The 7,853-nt window shown below is 36.8% G+C and overlaps 1 protein-coding gene across 4 annotated transcripts in view; it reads left to right on the top strand.

Annotated features, from left to right (window-relative positions):
- Positions 1–472: 472 nt before the first annotated feature.
- LOC136446562 (protein TANC2-like) overlaps positions 473–7,853 on the top strand; it is a 95,895-nt gene continuing 88,514 nt past the window's right edge. For 3 of the 4 annotated variants that reach the window (XM_066444997.1, XM_066444998.1, XM_066444996.1), the window contains exon 1: positions 474–622. The gene's annotated coding sequence lies outside the window, so the exon portion shown is untranslated. Of the gene's footprint in view, positions 623–7,853 lie in introns of all 4 variants that reach the window. The other variant, XM_066445000.1, reaches the window with a different exon arrangement.

The raw sequence follows: 7,853 nt of genomic DNA, 5'->3' as shown, positions 1-7,853 counted from the left end.
CGCAGTCAAAACAAAACAGAAAAAAATCTGCCAACTAATCAATAAATACAAACCGTTTCCAACGCCAACGATCTACCTATTGAACATGCTCTCCTATAATGTCATTTGATTTGAATTGATTTGAATAGAATGAATAAGTCTAGTGACAAAATCAAACCAACTTTTCTGTCAAATTCTATGTTATGACATATCCTGCTACATGTTACTGTTTATGTCAGTATCGGTTAATGTTTGTGCTTGAAATATGATATCACAATTTAATAGTATCTTGACGCTGCCAAGAAAAACGTCAGATTCTTGACCCCAAAAATTCAAGCTACACAGTATTCATAGAAGACACAATGTACAAAGCGTTATGTTTTGTGTAAACTTTTTTTAGATGCAGTTCTAATATTGGCCGCATGACGTCATGTCGGCAGCATCAAAACAAGTGAGCGATCGGGAGCGGTGCATGCTGGGAAGCCTCCCAGCTGTGAGAACCATTTCAGCAGTAGTCGGAGTGGAGAAGGTGCCAACTTGTGTTTTCCTTAGCCTTTTCTGGATTTCTCCCAATTCTTCCTTGGAATTAAAGACCGGCTTTTGAGGACGAGCTGTAGGAAGAGCCGGACGAACTTCCTAGCAGGTGAGAAGGCCAATGATGTGTAGAGTTTGGTAGAATATCGGTGTTTTTTGTCGGGTGGTCTCCGATAAAAACCCAGGCGTGGAGAGCGCTGCAGGCGACCTGATAATGACAACTTTTTTTGCTTCCACATTCCCAAGTTTTCTTACCGTTTCTTAAGTAGATTTAAGCACACTGCTTCACATTTATGATCTGTAATTATATAAACTAGGTTCTGAATCTTCACAAATGAAAATATGTGTAATATTCGAGCCATAATCCACATTGTTCTCGAGACTAAAAAATATGTTTTCATACATATTGTCTAAATGGGGACCGTTATAATAAAGACTATTATTATTATTATTATGTTATATTGAAACTGGCACAACCAACTGATCCGAGAAAAATAATATTTTTCACAATTCTTGGTAAAAAAAAACTGGCGTCTAGATTGTTATGAATAACAGTTTCCTTAGTTTATAATTGGTTGCAGATTTTTTCTGCTACACTGATAGAGAATAATAACGAAAAGGCCACAGTTGGTAAGATAGACCCATACAGGAAGTCGGTTGTCCCCCGGTTTCCTGATTTTTATCTCCTCAGAAAATGGGAAATATTTCCCCAAACAAAACACGTGGAAACCCTCACGAAATGTCAAAGGAGACATCAAGCAAATATTTCCTGTTTTTGACAGACTTTGGTGGGCTGTAGAAGAATTTGGGGCACCCCATTTTTGCCTGAAATGAAATAAACAGAATGTGTGAATGCGTGAAAAGACGAAAGATTGACAGATGAGTCAGATTTAAACGTGAAACTAAATGTGAAAATTTAAACTGCTTTATTTTCTTTATCATTATTTGTAGTATTTGCACTTAGAACAAGGGGAGTACCTCCGAAGAAGTATTTTGTGAATACAACTGTTTGTTTTCGAATATGAATTCCACTTTAAAATTGAATATTTTTTTGCCGCAAATCCTCTAAAAGCCCCCTATGGAGGCATAAGTTACATATTGAGGGAATACTCTAATCCTCAAGCATACATGATATAATGCGTCTTTCATGAATACAATTTTAACAAGATTAACCGATTTAAACAGAATCCACTTATTTTCATTCAATTTGCTACGTCTGCATTTGTAAGAAATACTGGTAAATATTTTCTTTAGCTGAACAGTAAATGAAAGGCAATGGTTTAATTTCTAGGACGGCTTTTCCACAATGCTGCTCCAAAGAAGTCAATTGTAAGGGAGTATGGATTATTTTTAGCATGCAAACAAAAACACAAAGCTTTTGTTGTTCGGTTGTACTTGAAAAGTGATTCATCGTGTAAATATGTCCATGTGTTAGCCGAACAAACATTCCGCGAATGTACACTTGACTGGGTCGGGCGACGTCACACATTCCTCAGCGTGCAGCTGTTAAATAACTCTGATAAAAAGAAACGTAGCTGCAAGAACAGCACCTGTTTCCTTCTCTTTCCCTTATGTATAACTTCTTTTTCAAGTCTTCCCAAGTTGATTTGACTCTGAATGAAAAGCATGTGATTCATTTGTATGCTGTCAACAGCTATGGCATTTGTCGGGATCCAACACAGCGCAGTTAGGTTGAAAGTCAACATTACGGATTCCCTTTTAAGGCGAATCATTTTCGTGGCAGTAACGGGAGGACAAACGGTTTCAAAAAACGCAGCGTCGCGTCGTAATGACTGTTAGTGAGATCCAATGGGACACTCATTGAATGCCTGCAAAGCAATGCAATCAAACTGGAAGTACCCATCGAAAAAGCCTATTCGCAGGCTGTTCAAATCACGCTAGTATTATTTATTTCAAATTATTTGTACCACCTTTGCTTTTTATACCAGGTTTAGAACTCATTCTTAATTTGACATTGATAGTTAAATGTCTCAAGTTAGGACAGAATCTTGTAACATCTATTTTTTTCTTCATGCAAAATATTTTGCACAGACTGTTGTATGGATGCTGGCTTAAACCAAGGCAAACATAATACTCTATACCTGGTCGATATACCAAGCACTCAGGTTGGCCAAGGAGTTGTAATAGATACTTCTGAAGATGTTGTTCCTTCTTCCAGAGGTCACCCCAACAAAGAAGTCATTCTCTGCGGAGGTTTAATCTGTACAAGAATGTTTAGCTACAGAGAACGTTTCAAAAACATTTAGCAAAATTCTGGAAACATAAGGGTTTTGTCCGTCTATCCATGATTCGTAACTGTTTTTGGGCACGAATGTTTGTTTTATGTTGGAGTTTTGATGTTCTTTTACCCCCACCTTGTTTTGAAGACTCTTGTATGTAAACAAACGGTGACCTTCGACCAAAATATGGGGCTTTTCCGAACTTGTACTCGTGCTAACATCTTACAATTGTACTGCTGATAATCATGAATGTGTACATATTGACTAAGAGTAAGACAGAAAAAGGTTTTGATATTTGAAGGAATTTTGAATCATTTTCCTAGACTTATTTTGAAATCCTGTATATTGATTGAAAACCCCTGCTAGTATCCAAGCTCTTTCGATCCTTCTTATTAGAAGCCATACTGTAACTTGTATGTAGTATTTTTTTATATAGCTTGAGAGTGAACAGTTATAGTTTCGGAGGACTTCAAGTCATTGTATTGCGGAAATTGTTTTGTTATCTTCAACATGTTGATGTGTTGTTTACAAATACATGTTTCGTGCAGAGTTACAGCACCTTCCAATTGGAATGTTTTAATGCAACTGTCAATATGCTACGATACTTGATAATAATATGCATTATCATCTAAAAATGGCAGAATTGATTGTCTCGACTGACCATTCTTTAATCACTTTTGCTATAATTATCACCGCTTGACATGTATTGGAGGAGAGATAATTTCATTAAGATAGGCAATAGTGCCAAATTGGAGGAAACATCAAAGAGAATTATCTGTGGACTGACAGCCGCATTGATTGGAAGATATCGGTCCCTATTTACAGCTAGTCATGTTTCAGTGAGGATGAAATCCCTTCGTGTTATTCCATGTGGAAATATTTTGAGGGGTGTAATATAACAAGAATAACTTGCAAACGTAGCATGCAACTCCTTTTGATTTTTTAGGAGGCTTTCATACGCCCTTAAGAAATTTTTGAAAGAAAATGTGTGAAAGGATTATAAGTTATAATGAACAATAGACGGAGGGTTGTTTAGAAAATTTTGTGGCTCACCCCTATGACCTAGATATTAATGGAATAGCCTGTGGTAGAAAGGAAAGGGCCCCAGAGAACCTGGGATATTTGAAAAGGTCCATTTAAATTTAGCAACAGCCTTGTCCCAAGATACTACTGATCCTAAGGTTGGGGTTCCTTCAATGGATTTACATGTATATGGCTGTTTTCAGTGACGTTTGTGAAGCTCTTGTTGCAGAATGGATCTTACCAGATATCTGAAAAATTGGAGCATAGAGTTGGAAAATCCTAATCACAGTTTTTCATATTTAGGCACACTATGCAAACAGGAGCATATTGCTTGATACACTGTATTCAAAGAACGGATTAAACAATGAAAGTCTGTACAGTACTACAGTATATATGTATATGGGGCTTACATGTACAGTCACATTTTATAACCACTTAGATATACAGCTAATTTTAAACTTCGTCATCTCTTTCTAGTTTCCAGATAAATATATAATAATAATACTGAAGCCATTTTCTATTGGCCGTGCAGGTTAAGTATGAGAGACACGTGCCACAATTTACCGCGTAGCTATTCAGAGATGGCAATGTGCAGAAGCGCTTAATTCAGATTTACATAGGAATTGGGACATTATTCGGTTGGAATCCCTATCTCATATGGGGTGTGCCAGGGCTTTCACACATTCACACATCAGCAGAGTTCCTCTGCAGTACCGAGAATCGTCCTATTCGATGGGGACGTAAAGCCGGCAGAAAACTATTAAAAGAATGCAACACACTTCACGACATGAGTAAGGGTGGCCCAGTGTGCTTGGTCAGAGACATGTGTGTTGTAGCGAAGCTGCATTGCACTAATAGCTAACGAAAATGCGTTATGCTTTGTCCTCAGTCTGAGGTTTGACCGTTTTACTTTTACCGAGAATTGTAAGAAGTTGAAGAATTAGCCTGGTTAGGATGACAGCTTTGATTAAGGTTCTCAGTGTCTGGTCCCTATCATTAAGGCTCCTGTACAGACAGGAGTCCGTATGAGTCATACTTGTAGTGTTTCCTGTTATGGGGCAGTCTGGCACTTTTCACATGATTTACGCCTTCCAAATCCAATTCCATTGGTTTTGTGTCAGCATGCAATTCAAGTCTTGCACATGATATTACATTTCACAATATTCTAAATGAACTGTTTGACGTCTGTGGTCCATTACTGTAAATGCAGAAATGTTCGTGGTGGTTTTATGTTCGCGGTTTTCGCGGGACCGTTTCTCCGCGAACTTAAAGCCACCGCAAACATTTTCATCCAATAGTAACTGTATCGGTATGTGACTATAGTGCTGCCGCAAACTTAAAACCACCACAAACACGCCATTTTTGCCTTAGCGCGAAATAAAAACCATACGAACTTAAATGCATTTACAGTACCATATGTTAGTGTGATTGAACGTAATATGGAATCAGATAACTGTCAAATATCAAGTAACTAATGTGGGTTACCTGTATTTGATATTCTACCAAATCTGATTACCCCTATTTCTCTGATCCTATCTTGAACATTACATGTTTGAAATTAGATCAAAAGCTAAAGGCTGCCCTAATGGTTTTGCTTGAGGTTACCTTACATGTGCAGTATTGTTTGAAACATAATGGTGGGTCTGTTTCTTTATGTGTTACCATTTGGAGAATAACAATGCTGTTGATGTCTGTAACTCAGCCAAGTGGAGTCAGATAAAAAATCTACATGTATACTTGACACCTGTAGTTGTCTGTTGTTGATATTGCCCTATGTGTTGTCCTAGATTTGAAGAGGAAAAATCATTAGAAAGGTTGTGTTTCACCAAATGAGAGGAAAATCGTTCAAGGATCAGGGCAATGGATTAGGCGAGGCCAGATTCTACAAGATAGTTGGAGAGGATTTGACGAATATTGCCAAGATCTATGGATCAATATTGGTGGATATACTCCCCCCCCGCTTTGCCTTTGTTATGATGGTACTTGCCTGGTACTGTAAATTCATTCAGCTTTGCAGTAGGAGAAAAGGTTTTTCCCATGTTTTAAATTTGCGATTGAAACAATTCTGTAGTTGTGTAGTCTGTAGTCATATAAGGGAGACATACATAGACTAATTAGAATTTAATTTAAAGAACATAATCATATAGTATCATAGAAGGCTTTGAAAACAAGTCCTAGTACCTATATGTAAATGTTTTTACATTGTTATTCATAAAAGTAGTAGTCCATACTGTAACTGTAAGTCTATTTGTATGAACAAAAATTCAACTTATTTAATGATTTCCACCTCCATAGCAGGATGTGAGTGGGAATTTATTTCTGGTTGAAAAGTTGTGGAATGAAATATGTGATTTCCTGGCTGGATGTTATTTACTTTGTGCATGTTGTACATTACATGCTTCTGTGGACACAGACTGAGTAATTATCCCAAATTACATTTCCTGCGCCTCAAGGGAAAATAAATGGGCTCCACAAGCCTGCGGTTGTCTGTTAAGTGTCTTCGGTTTTTCAATGATTAAAAAAAAAAAGAAGTCGAAGAATCTTTTTTGCCTAAAAAGGATGCGAAATGAATTTTAGATATATTTTTAGAAGAATTTGATTTTATTATAATTGATGGTCCTACAGTATCTATATAAAGGCAATTTACATCAATTTACATATTTTAGCTACTTGTATTATTGAATAATAGCCTTATTGCCATATGGATTATTGAATAAGGACAAAGCAATATAGAGCTTGAAACACAATTATCAATGGATTCAAATGTCAAGGGCATGTAATACTACATCATGTGTGTACTAGGCGTGAAATTCAATTTGCTTGACACCCACATATCAGTGCCAATCAGAGAAATATGCTGTCATACATATATGTATTTGGGCCAAACTTCACACATGAATTGTGATGGCTTCCTGTATTGTGCTTGAGTTGTTCTAATGTGGGATTTGGTAGCCATTTGCGATGGTCTGTTTGCATATCTGTATCTAACACATGGTAGTTGTGCTATAAGACTTGTGATTATCCAATTAAACTTTCTGACCCAGAACGCCTCTTTTGTCAGACTATCGTGATTAAAATTTTAATTGTCACCTCTCTCAATTTTGTTCCCTTCTTTGAGAGCTGTTGTACAGTACTCCTTACTGTTATATAGCAGCAAAACAATGTGGTAAAACTCTAGGGCACCAGGATTTATATTGAAATGTGCATTTGCTGTGCAAGCCTACAGTATAGTGCATCAGCGACTGGTCGACTGCTGGGGTTTTTCATCATGGTGTTATTTACACATACACAACTGACTCATACTTGTAACATGACATCACTGTCTCTTTCCCAGAGAAAGTTTGTGAGGAGAACCCACAACTAGATTGAATGTTGGGAGAATGGGGTTGATGCAACAGAAAATAGAGTTTTTGATGTGAAGACAAAAATGCCTGAAATACTAGTATAACTGAGAAATGTGTATATAGTATGTTAAATTCTAGGCATATCCAAAATGCAGTGTGTTACATTTTTGTCAACCTAGCTATTGGACTAAGTGACTTTTATAACGAAAACAAAGTAGCTATTACTGAGAATCAATATCAGTCCAGGTTCTTGAAATTGCCGAATAGCAGAAACACTACAGGGAATCTTGAAGTTTTAAATACATGTACAGCTGTACCTGCTATAAGTGCAGCTACCATATATAATGATCATAAAGCTTGCTGAGTTCCAAAACCCAAAGTCAAATACTCGTTTATCATCAGATTACCATGAAATATTTAAAGTATAGATTTTTCTATTTGAAAAGTAATTAATAAATGAGGCATTTGGGCATTGATTCTGTATACCCTACTCATAAGGCCATCCACCTTTTATGTGAAACTGTCGATAGCATCAGAGGAAGATACATGTTTATGGGAGTATCATTCATCAATTTCAAGTAGAAACTTGACCGGTGTAGCCGGGTGTATCGGTTGAGGTCACATGTATTTTTATTCTACGCCAGTTACACATTTGTAACTATAGATAAAGAATATAATAAAGTCAAGTGACTGTGTGTACACACAAAAAATTGTCTTTATATTACGATACAAA

The sequence above is a fragment of the Branchiostoma lanceolatum genome, chromosome 12 (genome assembly GCF_035083965.1).
Source record: "Branchiostoma lanceolatum isolate klBraLanc5 chromosome 12, klBraLanc5.hap2, whole genome shotgun sequence".
Classification (NCBI taxonomy): Eukaryota; Metazoa; Chordata; class Leptocardii; order Amphioxiformes; family Branchiostomatidae; genus Branchiostoma; species Branchiostoma lanceolatum.
Note: the sequence above shows the minus strand (reverse complement) of the source record. Positions and strands in the feature narration are given on the sequence as shown.